The 17,203-nt window shown below is 37.8% G+C and overlaps 1 protein-coding gene across 1 annotated transcript in view; it reads right to left on the bottom strand.

Moving 5' to 3' along the window:
* The window catches only part of PMFBP1 (polyamine modulated factor 1 binding protein 1), a 475,252-nt gene that overhangs the window by 294,957 nt on the left and 163,092 nt on the right, over nucleotides 1-17,203 (bottom strand). The window contains exons 3-4 of the mRNA XM_060398457.1: nucleotides 1,628-1,695; nucleotides 392-523 (exon numbers count right to left, since the gene is read on the bottom strand). The gene's annotated coding sequence lies outside the window, so the exon portion shown is untranslated. The remainder of the gene's footprint in view (nucleotides 1-391; nucleotides 524-1,627; nucleotides 1,696-17,203) is intronic.

Below are 17,203 nucleotides of genomic sequence, written 5' to 3'. Positions count from 1 at the left end.
CAATTAACCCGTGTGTTAATTAACGTCAAGTCGACGGGAGGAGGAGGAGAAGAAGAAGGGGAGGGAGGGAGAAAAGAAAAAAAGCTGCAAGGGCGGATGGCAGAAGAGTTGGCACCGTGCCATCCATTCAGGGGCAACGCCACAGTTTCGTGCGATAGCAGCAGCGGGTATATGTTACGGGGGCCCTGTATGCGGGCCAGACAGTGCGGTAAAGCCAAGGGAGATTATCCAGACCCCCAGGAGCGAACAGCGAGCAGCAACGGAAGGCGCAAGTGCCAGGATTACAGCCTGGGCTGCTCCAACCACGAGCCCTTCCTCGGACCCAGGGACTTGGCTACTTGGGGTTTGGGGATCTTCCACACCAAAGAGGCACAAAGCTGACTTTAATCACTTGTTTTCCTTTAAACTTGATTCTGCCGCATTGGAGTCGGCACAGCGGATGCTTTCACACCCAGCAAGACAAAGGCCGTCGTCTCCGCCATGACACTGTTCCGTTCCAAGCAGAGGCCGGGATCCTGGACTCCTTGAAAAATCAAAAGAAACAAGGAAAACAAACAACAAATGCAGCAACAAACAAAAAATTAACAGCCACAAAATTTGTGTGCCCATTTGCCCATGCCAGGGGTGAGCTGGGCATCTGTTACAGCAGAAGGGCGCTTTTTTTTGGGGGGGCACGCTGTTGGCTTGTTTGCTATTCAACTTCGTTTATAATTAACTTAAAAAAAAAAACACCATTCAGCCTAGTCAACAACAAACAAAGAGAAAAAGCAGACATCGGAAGAGAAATGCCATAGGAAGCGGCATGAATGCATGCCACAGCCGGTGCCACTTGCCATTCGGAAACCTCAGGGAGAGGTGCCAATTCTACAGCTCGGAAGAAGGCAGAGAAGGGAGCAGAAAGATCTACAGGCAGAAATCATAAGGAAAGAACACCGCTTCTACAAGCCTGGACTGCGATGCACGGCAGCTTCGGCTGGGAGGAGAGGGAATATTCAAATGGAGATATAGATGGGTATAAATTAAAAGATGGGCACTTATCGACTGCATATAGACACATGTGTAAGGTTGTATGTATATATAAATACACTTATTTTCAGGCAGTTTAAATGTTTAGACGTGTGTCTGTTCTGTGGTTGGAAGTATAGGTATGTATATAGATAGGTGTATATGTTTATGCATATACACATGTGGGATGTGTGCATGTGTGAGTAAAAGGAGAAGATGGAGAAAGAGACAGAAGGAAACGTGTGTATGTGCATGTATGTGTGTGCATACATCCCACTTTTTTTGACCCAGGTATACACAGGAGACAAAATAAAAATCATACGCCAGCAGCAAGCAGGCAGAGATTTATCTACATTCACTGCTATCACCAGGGAGATGAATGGGGCCGATCCGAAGCCCTTTTACAGGATCCACTATGGGAGTGGAGGAGGAGGAGGGATGCCACACAGACATGCACAAACTTGAAGGCAGAGTGCTTTGGAAGGTGCTATTTAGGAAACCCTGGTGGCATAACACAGGGGAGAAAAAGGGTTGAAAGAGGCTTGTTTCTCTCTATGTTTTAGGTTTTGTTTTTTTTTTTTTTAAATCTGAAAAAGGGTTTCAGGAAACGACTGGTACTTACGTTGTCTGCGTTGCTGTGGATCCTGAAAGGTGTTCTGTTGGCACCGGGCGCTGAGCCAGGGGCAGCCACTGGAAACAAAAGGGAGAGACAAAAAATAAATAAATAAAGTCATTCAATGGGAATATTAATTGCTGCTCTTGTGGATTTTACAAAACACACAAACTGTTTTTTCTTTTTTTTTTTTTTTAAAATGTGGATTGGCGCGTGTCCCTTTCGCATGGAATATACAAGTAGTATGGGATTTACAGCCCAGTACAGGACTCAGGATTAACCGCGCTGGCATCTTTTGGGCATATTCTTCCTTTTAATGAATGAGCTTTCGCTGTTAATGAGGAATAATCGTTTGGCTAATGAGCTTTGAAACATTAAGAGAAAAGAGGTTTTTTTCTTTTCCGTTAATCGCTCTGGTGCGACTGCATGGATGGATTACAAAAGACAGCGATAGGAATGCAGTACAAAGGGGGGGAACTTCTCCTGGAGAGGGAGAAGCACCGAGATGGGTGATGTGTCTCTGCGTCTTTCCTTCCTTCTCCTTTCACTCTCTACCAACTGCTATGGGTTTCCATAACTCCGCAATCAAAGTGGATGGTCTGGGAAGGATTATTACAAAGAGTGAAGCCTCCGCTGTTAATGTCTCCAGTGTTTAATCATCATACAGTAGAATGGTTTTATGCATATTTCATTTGCATATCATTAAACCGTGTTAGCAAGGGGCGTTCAGAGCCAGAAGTACAAAGTTGGGGAGAGAGGGAAGAAAAAAAGGTCCCTATGATGCTTATCTTCAAACGGGGACTTGTTCCATGATCTGTCTTCTACTTTTGCTAAAATCATTATGACTTGAAAACCTTTGAAGTTGGATACAACCTTGGATTCTTCTAATTCCTGCAGAGCGGTATATTTTTAAAAACAGCAGAAATGTTCCTGTACTAGACAATTAAAGGAATATAAACTCCAGTGGGTTGAAACTAGTAGCTCTTTGGGGGATGCAGTGGCACAGGCTTCTACAAATACCAACACTTAAAAAAAAATAAAGAGCATCATACTAAAACAAAGAAAATGAAGACTCTCCAGTATTAACGTGTGGATTATATTTGTTTCTTTTGGGGGGTAATGAACTAAAGAGAATGAAGAAGCCATCGGTAATTTATCCCTTCATTAATGAACAGTCACCTTTTTGTATGTGTTTGTTTTTGTTCTTTCATTTTGAAGAGGGATGTTGTCACTTTTGAAGCGATTAGTCAATTATTCTGTTGCTCTGATCTTTTTCCCCTGCAACCGACAGGAAAGAAAGGTGGTGGTTAGGGAATAGTGTGTATTGGAAGGATTTGTGGGGAGAGAAGGAATACAGTGAGTTCTTTGTAGATCTAATACATGCACAACATATTAATTGGGAGCTTTTAAAGCTCCCTCAATAGGCTATTTCATTCCTGGTAAAACAGCAGCTGGTTAGCCACTGTTGGTGACTCTTCAGATATCACTTTAAGTATTTTTATTCTGTCGCTGTTGTTATTGTCGCCTTGTTTTGTTTTTCCTCAGTCAAGATGAGAATATAATGTCTTCCATTCCTTCTTTATTGAGTGTCTTCTCTTCTCTATCTTCTTCACTTCCAATTTCCAATCTGTAAAACAGTGTTGCTTAATACTGAATTCTGGTACACAGTCTAACTGGCACAAGTTGATTTGGAAATGAGATGCTGTTTTATATTTAAATTATCCCCGCTCCTCCCTTATCCTTCCAAGCTTTGTCTCTGCTATGAATATTCAGATGAGGCATGATGTGATTACACTGTACAATTACTCCTATCCACGGTGGTGGCAGGGGCTGCTGGGGAGGCAGGGAGCCAGACAACCTCCAGGCCGATTCAGAGTTTGTTTTTGGTATTTTTCCTGTCTCCTTCACACTGCAGCACATGCAGATGTCGCTGTTGTTCTTTATAAAGCCCTAATGATATGCAAAAGCATAACTACTTGGTTTGGATGCAGAGCATCAACGAAATATTATGGATGTCTTTAAGAAAGGGGGAGAGAAAAATCCTGACTGAAGGAATGTCCACATAAATTATTTTTATTTAAATGAATTCAAGGGATAGGGTGAGAGCAAGTCAGAAGGAGTCACATGGAAAACATGCATACTATTAATATGCATAAAGAGTTCTCACTGTGGAGAACCTCCTCACTGCAGCTCATGGGACAAACTGGTTCATTAGGAAATAGCTCAGAGCGACTACAACATTTTGCTATTTCCATTTTTCCCCCTTATATTAAATAGAGTCAGACTGATGTGTTTTCTTTGCATGGCAGCAACGAGATGGAGCCAGTCTGTGAAATCTGCTGCCCAAATAGCATTTTAATGGAAACTGGAACTAAACAAGGGCATGGATTTGGAAGGGAGGGGAGAAGAAAGAATATATGAAGAGGAGTATATTCAGAGCCACAGCATAATACTTTGTAGTACAGATTTTCAGAAACCGTCTTTGGTTTTTCATTAGTCTCAGATGGGGCTCCTGTTACGGGGAGTTGTTGGGGTTTATCAAGATGAGCACCAAGACAGGCCCTGCTAGGTCTGTGGCTGAGGAAACAAGCGGCAACTTGGTGCCTGCCCCCCCGCAGCTGTCTACGGCTCGGAAGCCAAAATCACAGCTACTCCCAATTTGGGGATTCAGTAAAGTGCCTCCTGGTCCAGGTATTTGTGACAGAGGGAATGCTTGGTGCTATCACAGTATATGGTGCTAAAGAGCAGATGGGACCATCTGGGGTAGGCCTGATACTGTTGGTGCTGGTTAATTCTCAGGGTAAAGATTACTGTGTTTTCTAACATTTTCAGGGTATTAAAATGATCAGTGTGGATTAGTGCATGTTTATGATGAACAGAGAGGAGCAAATAGTGAATGAACCTATTGGGTGGATTCAGAACTGATTAAGTATTTAGAATATTACTAATGGCCTCGATGAATTCACAAAGGAAAACTAAGCAAGAAGCAGAATTCAGAAAAAAAGAGATTTCATTACTTCCCTTAGTCAGGTGTACTTTAATAATTCATATTAAAATAATTTTATATCTCTGTTTAAATTACCAAAAGAAAGACAGTTTTGCTTTGGTTTGTATACCAGCACAGATTTCTATTTGGTGGCATGATGTTGACCTGAAACTGGTCTCTATTTATCATTATGAGCAGGTAAAGTGAAAGTGAAAGTGAGCAAGTAAGCGTGTTCTAAATTCTGTTGCTTTTCGCCCATTCATTTCCCAAACTTCCACTTATGAGTGTCCTTTATAACACATACACACACACACACACTCTCAACTGTTACAGTGTACCAAACTACAGAGTACAATGAATTAATGTGGAGAATGGCTATTTAATCTGAATCAGGCCCTTAAACTTATTTTCTCTGTCTCTGTTGACAGTATTATGGGTATTAAATATTGAAACAAATCATGTTAAGAATTTAGCACAGTATTTGAATATAACAACACTAACAATGTTAGATTTTATCTTTGCTATATTATTGTTATTTCAGTGTATTGATTGGTATTAGGAGTGGGTTGCCATTTCCTTCTCCAAGAGAGAAATAAGGTAAAGGAAATAATATTTACTCTTTACTGCTACTACTAAATAGCAATGCAGGTAAAAGATTTAGTGAGAAAGCATTAAATGGGGCTTCTGTGGTAGCTCAGATGGTAAAGAATCTGCCTGCAATGCAGGAGACCTGGGTTCGATCCCCAAGTTGGGAAGATCCCCTGGAGGAGGAAATGGCAACCCACTCCAGTATTCTTGTCTGGAGAATTCCATGGACAGAACATGGGGTCCCAAAGAGTAAGACATGACTGAGCAACTAACACTTTTTACTTTTCATGGCAGACAGATTGTGATTTATCAATAATCAAAAGTCAAACTACAGCTCATATTAATGCAGTTCATAATATACCTATGAAAGTGTTCCTTTAAAAATGTATGTGTAATTCTGAAATGATGATCATGGCACATAGTATCTAAGTCTAATAAGAGAGTCCTATCCTGTTTGCTGTGGAGGGCTATGGGAACTGAGAGGAGAGCTGTGGGAGCTGAGAGGTGCTCATTATTTACCATATTGACAGGCAAGTCCAACTTTCAGTCTTTAAAAAAAAAGATAGTTTTGAATAGGTAATATATTAACTATTTTAAGCATCAATAATTTAAATAACTTAGAAAGCAAAAAGTCTCCCCCCTTCTCCTCTTCTATCCATGAGTTTCTAACCTCACCCTCAAATTGGTAATCAGTTACTGGTTTCTCATTTATCCTTCCAAATATTAATATATTATGCCCAGATATTAATAACATATTTTCCTTCCCACTTTTTACACGAATGGTAGTTTTTACAAAGGGATTCCTTATAATTTCCTGCAAATGCAATGAATTCATCTCTAAGTAGATAGCTTAAGTTTTCATTTCCAGTAATCACGTCCACTAAATTTTGTCTTTAACTTGGTAAGAACATGTAGCATGATGTTGAACAGAGTGCAAGTGGTGAAAGTGAATATTCTTGCCTTGCTTCCAATCTTAGGAGACATCATTGCCTTGTTTCTGAATTTAGGAGAGAAATAATCCAGCCTTTTATCATTAACAAAAATGCCCTTTATCAAGTGGAAGAGGTATTCTTCCATTCCCAGTTGCTAAGAACTTTTTTTTAATGGTTAAATTTTGTCAAATGCCTTTTTTGCCTCTACTGAAATAGGTTCAAAGTTGTTGTCATGATGAATCACAATGATTTTTGTATGTTAAACCAACCTTACAGTCCTTGAAAAACCCACTTGCTCATGATGTATTTATCTTTCAATATATTGCAATATTTTACCTGCTAATATCTTGCTAAAGGATTTTGAACCCATGTTCATGACAGAAATTGGGCTATAATTTTCTTTTCTTGAAATGACTTTGGTATTGTTATAAGGGTCTTGGTATCTTTATGAAATGAATTGAAAAGTGTTCCTTCCCTTCCGTTATACTCTGAAAAGGTTCGCGTAAGCTTGTCATTGTTTTGTACTTAAACATTGGATAGTGAAGCTATAGGCCTAAAAATTGTGGAAAAATTTTCAATTATAAATTCAATATTTAAGACAATAATCTAGGACTATTTAATTTTCATTTTTTGTATCAATTTTGGTAAGCTGTGTTTTTCAAGGAATTTGTCTGTTTCATCTTAGTTATCAAATTGATCAGAACAAAGTTGTCCAATATTTCATTATCTATTTTTTATGTGTCAAAACTTTAGTAATGTCCTCTCTTTCATTTGTGATATTAGTAAGCTGCATTTTCTTTTTTCCTGTTTTTTCAAAAATTAATTTTATTCATCTTTTCAATGGATCGACTTCTATCTATTGATCTTCTTTTGATTTCTACTCTAAATTTTACAATTCCCTTCCTTTTACTTATTTTTAAATTGCAATGTTCACTTTAGTTTTCTAGACATTGAATTTTGTATTGGGGTATAGTCAATTATCAGTGCTGTGATAGTTTCAGGTGAACAGCAAAGGGACTCAGCCATGCATATACACGTATCCATTCTCCCTCAAACTCTCTTCTCATCCAGGCTGCCACATAACATTTAGCAGAGTTCCATGTGCTAGACAGTAGGTCCTTATGGATAACCAGCAAGGGCCTTTCTTTAACTTATTTTGGGTTTGATTTGCTTCCCTTTTTCTAGATTCACAAGGTTGAATCTCAGAAAATTCACTTTATACTTTTCTTCTTTTCTAATATAGATGTGAGCTGTGTTTAGTTGCTCAGTCGTGTCCGACTCTTTGTGACCCCGTGGACTGTAGCCTGCCAGGATCCTCTGTCCATGGGATTCTCCAGGCAACAAAACTGGAGTGGGTTGCCATGCCCTTCTCCAAGGGATCTTCCCGACGACCCAGCAATTGAACCAGGGTCTCCTGCAGGTGGATTCTTTACCAGCTGAGCTACCAGGGAAGCCCCAATGCAGATGTGTAAACCCATAAATCTCCCTCTAAGGACTGCTTTAGTTGTATCCCATGTACTTTCATAGTGAAAGTGGAAGTGTTAGTCGCACAGTCATGTCCAACTCTTTGCGATCCCATGGACTGTAGCCTGCCAGGCTTCTCTGTCCATGGGATACTCCAGGCAAGAATACTGGATTGAATTGCCATTTCCTTCTCCAGGGATCTTCCTGACCCAGGGATCAAAACCAGGTCTTCAACATTGCAGGCACATTCTTTATCATCTGAGCTACACTGTAAACTAAACTAACGTTTCATAAGATGTGTATTCATTATCATTATATTGTTATTTGTGATTTCTTCTTGAAAGGGAAAGTCACTCAGCTGTGTCCAACTCTTTGCAACCCCATGGACTGTACAGTCCATAGAATTCTCCAGGCCAGAATACTGGAGTGGATAGCTGTTCCCTTCTCCAGTGGATCATCCCAACCTAGGGTTCGAACCCAGGTCTCCTGCATTGCAGGCAGATTCTTCACTAGCTGAGTTACCAGGGAAGCCCTGGACACTGTATTATTTATAAGCGTGTTGTTCAATTTCCGAACATTCAGTTACTTTTCTAGGTATCTTACTACTGTGAAATTCTAATTAAATACCACTGTATTCACGGAATATATTCTATGTAATTTCAACTCAAGATTTGTTTTATGGCCCAACACACAGTCTATTTACTTGAAGTGGTATGTGCACTTGAGAAAAATGAATATTCTGCTGCTGTTGGTTTCCTCTATTATACAACTGATTTCCATCTAATTCATTTCTGCCCTTATTGTTTTTTTTTCCTTCTATTTTCTTCAGGATTCCTTTTCTATTCTTCTTCTAATTTCTTGATAAGATAGTTATATCACTGATTTTTAGCCCTTTTTCTTTTTCTTTTTTTAATTTTTATTATTTTTTAAAATTTATTTTTTTAATTTTAAAATCTTTAATTCTTACATGCGTTCCCAAACATGAACCCCCCTCCCACCTCCCTCCCCATAACATCTCTCTGGGTCATCCCCATGCACCAGCCCCAAGCATGCTGTATCCTGCGTCACACATAGACTGGCGATTCAATTCTTACATGATAGTATACATGTTAGAATGCCATTCTCCCAAATCCTCCCACCCTCTCCCTCTCCCTCTGAGTCCAAAAGTCCGTTATACACATCTGTGTCTTTTTTGCTGTCTTGCATACAGGGTCATCATTGCCATCTTTCTAAATTCCATATATATGTGTTAGTATACTGTATTGGTGTTTTTCTTTCTGGCTTACTTCACTCTGTATAATCGGCTCCAGTTTCATCCATCTCATCAGAACTGATTCAAATGAATTCTTTTTAACGGCTGAGTAATACTCCATTGTGTATATGTACCACAGCTTTCTTATCCATTCATCTGCTGATGGACATCTAGGTTGTTTCCATGTCCTGGCTATTATAAACAGTGCTGCGATGAACATTGGGGTACATGTGTCTCTTTCAATTCTGGTTTCCTCGGTGTGTATGCCCAGCAGTGGGATTGCTGGGTCATAAGGTAGTTCTATTTGCAATTTTTTAAGGAATCTCCACACTGTTCTCCATAGTGGCTGTACAAGTTTGCATTCCCACCAACAGTGTAGGAGGGTTCCCTTTTCTCCACACCCTCTCCAGCATTTATTGCTTGCAGACTTTTGGATCACAGCCATTCTGACTGGTGTGAAGTGGTACCTCATTGTGGTTTTGATTTGCATTTCTCTAATAATGAGTGATATTGAGCATCTTTTCATGTGTTTGTTAGCCATCCGTATGTCTTCTTTGGAGAAATGTCTATTTAGTTCTTTGGCCCATTTTTTGATTGGGTCGTTTATTTTTCTGGAATTGAGCTGCATAAGTTGCTTGTATATTTTTGAGATTAGTTGTTTGTCAGTTGCTTCATTTGCCATTATTTTCTCCCATTCTGAAGGCTGTCTTTTCACCTTGCTTATAGTTTCCTTTGTTGTGCAGAAGCTTTTAATTTTAATTAGGTTCCATTTGTTTATTTTTGCTTTTATTTCCAGAATTCTGGGAGGTGGATCATAGAGGATCCTGCTGTGATTTATGTCGGAGAGTGTTTTGCCTGTGTTCTCCTCTAGGAGTTTTATAGTTTCTGGTCTTACATTTAGATCTTTAATCCATTTTGAGTTTATTTCTGTGTGCGGTGTTAGAAAGTGATCTAGTTTCATTCTTTTACAAGTGGTTAACCAGTTTTCCCAGCACCACTTGTTAAAGAGATTGTCTTTACTCCATTGTATATTCTTGCCTCTTTTGTCAAAGATAAGGTGTCCATAGGTGTGTGGATTTATCTCTGGGCTTTCTATTTTGTTCCATTGATCTATATGTCTGTCTTTGTGCCAGTACCATACTGTTTTGATGACTGTGGCTTTGTAGTAGAGCCTGAAGTCAGGCAAATTGATTCCTCCAGTTCCATTCTTCTTTCTCAAGATTGCTTTGGCAATTCAAGGTTTCTTGTATTTCCATACAAACCTTGAAATTATTTGTTCTAGTTCTGTGAAAAATATGGCTGGTAGCTTGATAGGGATTGCACTGAATTTGTAAATTGCTTTGGGTAGTATACTCATTTTCACTATATTGATTCTTCTGATCCATGAACATGGTATATTTCTCCATCTATTAGTGTCCTCTTTGATTTCTTTCATCAGTGTTTTATAGGTCTTTATCAGTATATATAGGTCTTTAGTTTCTTTGGGTAGCTATATTCCTAAGCATTTTATTCTTTTCATTGCAATGGTGAATGGAGTTGTTTCCTTAATTTCTTTTTCTACTTTCTCATTATTAGTGTATAGGAGTGCAAGGGATTTCTGTGTGTTGATTTTATATCCTGCAACTTTACTATATTCATTGATTAGCTCTAGTAATTTTCTGGTGGAGTCTTTAGGGTTTTCTATGTAGAGGATCATGTCATCTGCAAACAGTGAAAGCTTCACTTCTTCTTTTCCAATTTGGATTCCTTTTATTTCTTTTTCTGCTCTGATTGTTGTGGCCAAAACTTCCAGAACTATGTTGAATAGTAGCGGTGAAAGTGGGCACCCTTGTCTTGTTCCTGACTTTAGGGGAAATGCTTTCAATTTTTCACCATTGAGGATAATGTTTGCTGTGGGTTTGTCGTATATAGCTTTTATTATGTTGAGGTATGTTCCTTCTATTCCTGCTTTCTGGAGAGTTTTATCATAAATGGATGTTGAATTTTGTCAAAGGCCTTCTCTGCATCTATTGAGATAATCATATGGTTTTTATTTTTCATTTTGTTAATGTGGTGAATTACATTGATTGATTTGCGGATATTGAAGAATCCTTGCATCCCTGGGATAAAGCCCATTTGGTCATGGTGTATGATCTTTTTAATGTGTTGTTGGATTTTGTTTGCTAGAATTTTGTTGAGGATTTTTGCATCTATGTTCATCAGTGATATTGGCCTGTAGTTTTCTTTTTTTGTGACATCTTTGTCAGGTTTTGGTATTAGGGTGATGGTGGCCTCATAGAATGAGTTTGGAAGTTTACTTTCCTCTGCAATTTTCTGGAAGAGTTTGAGTAGGATAGGTGTTAGCTCTTCTCGAAATTTTTGGTAGAATTCAGCTGTGAAGCCGTCTGGACCTGGGCGTTTCTTTGCTGGAAGATTTCTGATTACAGTTTCAATTTCCGTGCTTGTGATGGGTCTGTTAAGATTTTCTATTTCTTCCTGGTTCAGTTTTGGAAAATTGTACTTTTCTAAGAATTTGTCCATTTCTTCCACGTTGTCCATTTTATTGGCATACAACTGCTGATAGTAGTCTCTTATGATCCTTTGTATTTCTGTGTTGTCTGTTGTGATCTCTCCATTTTCATTTCTAATTTTATTGATTTGATTTTTCTCTCTTTGCTTCTTGATGACTCTGGCTAATGATTTGTCAATTTTATTTATCCTTTCAAAGAACCAGCTTTTGGCTTTGTTGATTTTTGCTATGGTCTCTTTTGTTTCTTTTGCATTTATTTCTGCCCTAATTTTTAAGATTTCTTTCCTTCTACTAGCTCTGGGGTTCTCCATTTCTTCCTTTTCTAGTTGCTTTAGTAGCCTTTTTTCTTTTTAAACATTTATTCAAAGGCTGTAAATTTTCCTCTAAGCATTGCTTTGGTTTGTCATATATTCATTATTATTTGATTCAAAATATTTTATTTGCTCTTTGGTCCATAGCCTTTTAGAAGTATATGGCTTAAGTTCCACACCTTTAGGGATTCACAAAACTTTTAGTTTTTACTTTTATTGATTTTTAGCTTCTTAGTGCTTTCCAGGTCTCTGTGGTCATAGTCAACTCCAGATAATTGAAATTTACTTTTGAGAGTTGCATTATAGTAAACTTTGGTAAATATTTACTTGAAAATAATGTACCACTGTTAGGTGCATTGTGTTACATATAACTAAGTCATGTTGAATAATTATGTTGTTTAGTTAATCTATATTCTTACTGATTTTTTTTGACTGCTTGTATAATTGTTTTATTGTTTACAAGAGGTGTGTTAAAAGTGTGTTACAGTCCTACACTGTGATGTGAATTTGTGTACTTTTTTTTGTTGTAAATTGCTTTATTATTTTATGGCTATGTTATCAAGTGGACACAAATTAAGAAATTATATTGTGTTGAATTGATCCTTTAATAATTATGCCATATATATCTATCTCTTGCCTTAAAATCTATTTTGTCTAATTGTAATATAGTTGTTCTGGTCATATTTGTCCAGATCTGGCCATTGTTCTGGTATAGGTGGAGTATTTTTTATCTTGTTTTTTTTTTTTTTTTAACTTTATCTGTTTTTTAGTTAGATTTTATCTCTTATCCAATCTTAGAATTTTGACTTTTAACTGGAGAATTGAGTCAATTTATATGTAAAGTAGTTATTTATACATTTAAAATTTATACATATCACCTTATTATTTCCTATATTATCTGGTTTATGTTGTTTCACTCCTTTTTTTGCATTCCTTGAGATTAATCAAGCATTTTTGTTGTTCCACCTTCTTCTCTATTACCTTGTTAATAATACATGTTTTTACTGTTGAGTGTTACCCTAAATTCGATAACTTGCATCTCTGATTTATTATAATCTAGTAATTACAAATTAGTGCTTTTACCACTTCCCAGTTATACTAGACCCTTAGGTTAGTCTCATTTTGTTTACCACCATTCATGTTATTGTTAACACATGTATTTTATTGTTCATATATTTTAAACCTAGCAAGATACTTCCTTTTTCATAATGTACAGTTAAGATTCATTCAAATTTATTAACATATGTCCTTGTGCATTGCTTTTTCCTCCATTTCCACATTGTTTCCTCCCCCCTGCCCCCCACCAGGGGTTGCTTTGTTTCTATCTATAGAATTCCTTTCCCTTTGTTGTTGTTGTTTTAGGTGAGGTGTGCTGCTTGCTGAGTTCTTGTTCAGGTTTTATTTGCCTATAACATTTTTTCATCTCGTTTTGAAAGCTATTTTCACTGAGTATAGAATTTCAGATTTTTAGTTATTTTCTTTCAGCATATTAAAGATGTCATTCCATAGAATTTTTGGCCTCCATTATTTCTGTTGAGAAGTCAGCTGTCAGTCTTATTGTTGCTTCTATGAAATAATGTTTTTCTTTACCTTCATTTAAGATTTTTCTTCTCAGTTTTCATTTTCAGCAGTTCTACTAGTAGGCCAAGGTGTGCTTTTCCTTTTTTTTTTTTTTTTTGGCAAAATTAGACAGGATCAAATGATGCCTTTATTGTTTTTTTTTTTTCTGTTTCATACATGATATTTTACATTTCAATGCGATTCTTCCAAATCGTCCCACCCTCACCCTCTCCCACAGAGTCGAAAAGACTGTTCTATACATCTCTGTCTCTTTTGCTGTCTTGAATACAGGGTTATCATTGCCATCTTTCTAAATCCTATATATATGTATTAGTATACTGTATTGGTGTTTTTCTTTCTGGCATACTTCACTCTGTATAATAGGCTCCAGTTTCATCCACCTCATTAGAATTGATTCAAATGTATTCTTTTTAATGGTTGAGTAATAATCCATTGTGTATATGTACCACAGCTTTCTTATCCATTCATCTGCTGATGGACATCTAGGTTGCTTCCATGTCCTGGCTATTATAAACAGTGCTGCAATGAACAGTGGGGTACATGTGTCTCTTTCAGTTCTGGTTTCCTCGGTGTGTATGCCCAGCCGTGGGACTGCTGAGTCATATGGCAGTTCTACTTCCAGTTTTTTAAGGAATCGCCACACTGTTCTCCATAGTGGCTGTACAAGTTTGCATCCCCACCAACAGTGTAACAGGGTTCCCTTTTCTCCACACTCTCTCCAGCATTCATTGCTTGTAGACTTTTGGATCGCAGCCATTCTGACTGGTGTGAAGTGGTACCTCATTGTGGTTTTGATTTGCATTTCTCTGTTAAGGAGTGATGTTGAGCATCTTTTCATGTGTTTGTTAGCCATCTGTATGTCTTCTTTGGAGAAATGTCTATTTAGTTCTTTGGCCGATTTTTTTATTGGGTCATTTATTTTTGTGGAATTGAGCTGCAGGAGTTGCTTGCATATTTTTGAGATTAGTTGTTTGTCAGTTACTTTATTGCTATTATTTTCTCCCATTCTGAAGGCTGTCTTTTCACCTTGCTTATAGTTTCTTTTGTTGTGCAGAAGCTTTTAAGTTCAATTAGGTCCCGTTTGTTTATTTTGCTTTTATTTCCAATATTCTGGGAGGTGGGTCACAGAGGATCCTGCTGTGATTTATGTCGTAGAGTGTTTTGCCTATGTTCTCCTCTAGGAATTTTACAGTTTCTGGTTTTACATTTAGATCTTTAATCCATTTTGAGTTTATTTTTGTGTATGGTGTTAGAAAGTGTTCTAGTTTCATTCTTTTACAAGTGGTTGACCAGTTCTCCCAGCACCACTTGTTAAAGAGATTGTCTTTTCTCCATTGTATATTTTTGCCTCCTTTGTCAAAGATAAGGTGTCCATAGGTGTGTGGATTTATCTCTGGGCTTTCTATTTTGTTCCATTGATCTATATTCCTGTCTTTGTGCAAGTACCACACTGTCTTGATGACTGTGGCTTTGTAGTAGAGCCTGAAGTCAGGCAGGTTGATTCTTCCAGTTCCATTCTTTTTTCTCAAGATTGCTTTGGCTATTTGAGGTTTTTTGTATTTCCATACAAATTGTGAAATTATTTGTTCTAGTTCTGTGAAAAATACTGTTGGTAGCTTGATAGGGATTACATTGAATCTATAGATTGCTTTGGGTAGTATACTCATTTTCACTATATTGATTCTTCCGATCCATGATCATGGTATATTTCTCCATCTATTAAAGTTCTCTTTGATTTCTTTCACCAGTGTTTTATAGTTTTCTATATATAGGTCTTTAGAAAGCATCACTATGAACAAAGCTAGTGGAAGTGATGTAATTCCAGTTGAGCTATTTAAAATCCTGAAAGATGATGCTGTGAAAGTGCTGCACTCAATATGCCAGCAAATTTGGGAAACTCAGCAGTGGCCACAGGACTGGAAAAGGTCAGTTTTCATTCCAATCCCAAAGAAAAGCAATGCCAAAGAATGCTCAAACTACCGCACAATTGCACTCATCTCACACGCTAGTAAAGTAATGCTCAAAATCCTCCAAGCCAGGCCTTCAGCAATATGTGAACTGTGAACTTCCAGATGTTCAAGCTGGTTTTAGAAAAGGCAGAGGAACCAGAGATCAAATTGCCAACATCTGCTGGATCATTGAAAAAGCAAGAGAGTTCCAGAAAAACATCTATTTCTGCTTTATTGACTGTGTCAAAGCCTTTTACTGTGTGGATCACTATAAACTGTGGAAAATTCTGAATGAGATAGGAATACCAGACCACCTGACCTGCCTCTTGAGAAACTTATATGCAGGTCAGGAAGCAACAGATAGAACTGCACATGGAACAACAGACTGGTTCCAAATAGGAAAAGGAGTACGTCAAGGGTGTATACTGTCACCCTGCTTATTTAACTTCTATGCAGAGTACATCATGAGAAACACTCGGCTGGAAGAAGCACAAGCTGGAATCAAGATTGCCGGGAGAAATATCAATAAGCTCAGATATTCAGAAGACACCACCCTCATGGCATAAAGTGAAGAGGAACTAAAAAGCCTCTTGATGAAAGTGAAAGAGGAGAGTGAAAAAGTTGGCTTAAAGCTCAACATTCAAAAAACTAAGATGATAGCATCTGGTCCCACCACTTCATGGCAAACAGCTGAGGAAACAGTGTCAAACTGTATTTTTTTTGGCTCCAAAATCACCGCCTGGTGACTGCAGCCATGAAATTAAAAGACACTTACTCCTTGGAAGGAAAGTCATGACCAACCCAGATAACATATTGAAAAGCAGAGACATTACTTTTCCAACAAAGGTCCATCTAGTCAAGGGTATGGTTTTTCCAGTGGTCATGTATGGATGACAGAGTTAGACTGTGAAGAAAGCTGAGCACCGAAGAATTGATGCTTTTGAACTGTGGTGTTGGAGTAGACTCTTGAGAGTCCCTTAGACTGCAAGGAGATCCAACCAATCCATTCTAAAGGAGATCAGCCCTGGGATTTCTTCGGAAGGAATGATGCTAAAGCTGAAACTCCAGTACTTTGGCCACCTCATGTGAAGAGTTAACTCATTGGAAAAGACTCTGATGCTGGGAGGGATTGGGGGCAGGAGGAGAAGGGAACAACAGAGGATGAGATGGCCAGATGGCATTACCAACTTGATGGACGTGAGTTTGAGTGAACTCTGGGAGTTGGTGATGGACAGGAAGGCCTGGAGTGCTGCAATTCATGGGGTCACAAACAGTCAGACATGACTGAGTGACTGAACTGAACTCATATATAGGTCTTTAGTTTCTTTAGGTAGATATATTCCTAAGCATTTTATTCTTTTTGTTGCAATGGTGAATGGAATTGTTTCCTTAATTTCTCTGTCTATTTTCTCACTATTAGTGTATAGGAATGCAAGGGATTTCTGTGTGTTGATTTTATATTCTGAAACTTTACTATATTCATTGATTCGTTCTAGTAATTTTCTGGTGGAGTCTTTAGGGTTTCGAGATGTGCTTTTCTTTATATTTATCCCACTTGAGATATCTATGACTTCATATCATTTCACTCTTTTAGAAATTATTATCAGTTGGAATGCTACTTTTATTAATCTCTCTCTTTTCCTTGTAGGATTTCAATTACATGCTAGACATTTTCAACATGTTTCATATGTATTTTATGCTTTTAATTTTTCATCTACTTAGCTCTTCATGCTGTGGCTTGACTATTTTTTACTGATCTATCATATAATACTCCTCTCTTCATCTGTTTCCAAACTGCTGTTAAATGTATTTATAGATGCTTCAATTTCAGTTATTATATTTTCAGTTTTAGAATATTCTTTAATTTTTTTGTGTGAGTTGTTCTTTTGTCCTCCAAAATATTGTCTGTTTGGAGTTAAGGAGTTATTTCTGATAACTCCAATATCTGGTTAACTCTGTGTCTGTTTCTACTGCACACTTTTGTTTTCTCCCTTTGGTCCTATTTCTTGGTAT

This window comes from Ovis aries, chromosome 14, assembly GCF_016772045.2.
Source record: "Ovis aries strain OAR_USU_Benz2616 breed Rambouillet chromosome 14, ARS-UI_Ramb_v3.0, whole genome shotgun sequence".
Lineage (NCBI taxonomy): Eukaryota > Metazoa > Chordata > Mammalia > Artiodactyla > Bovidae > Ovis > Ovis aries.
The sequence above is the reverse complement of the archived record's forward strand: the minus strand, read 5'-3'. Positions and strand labels throughout refer to the sequence as shown.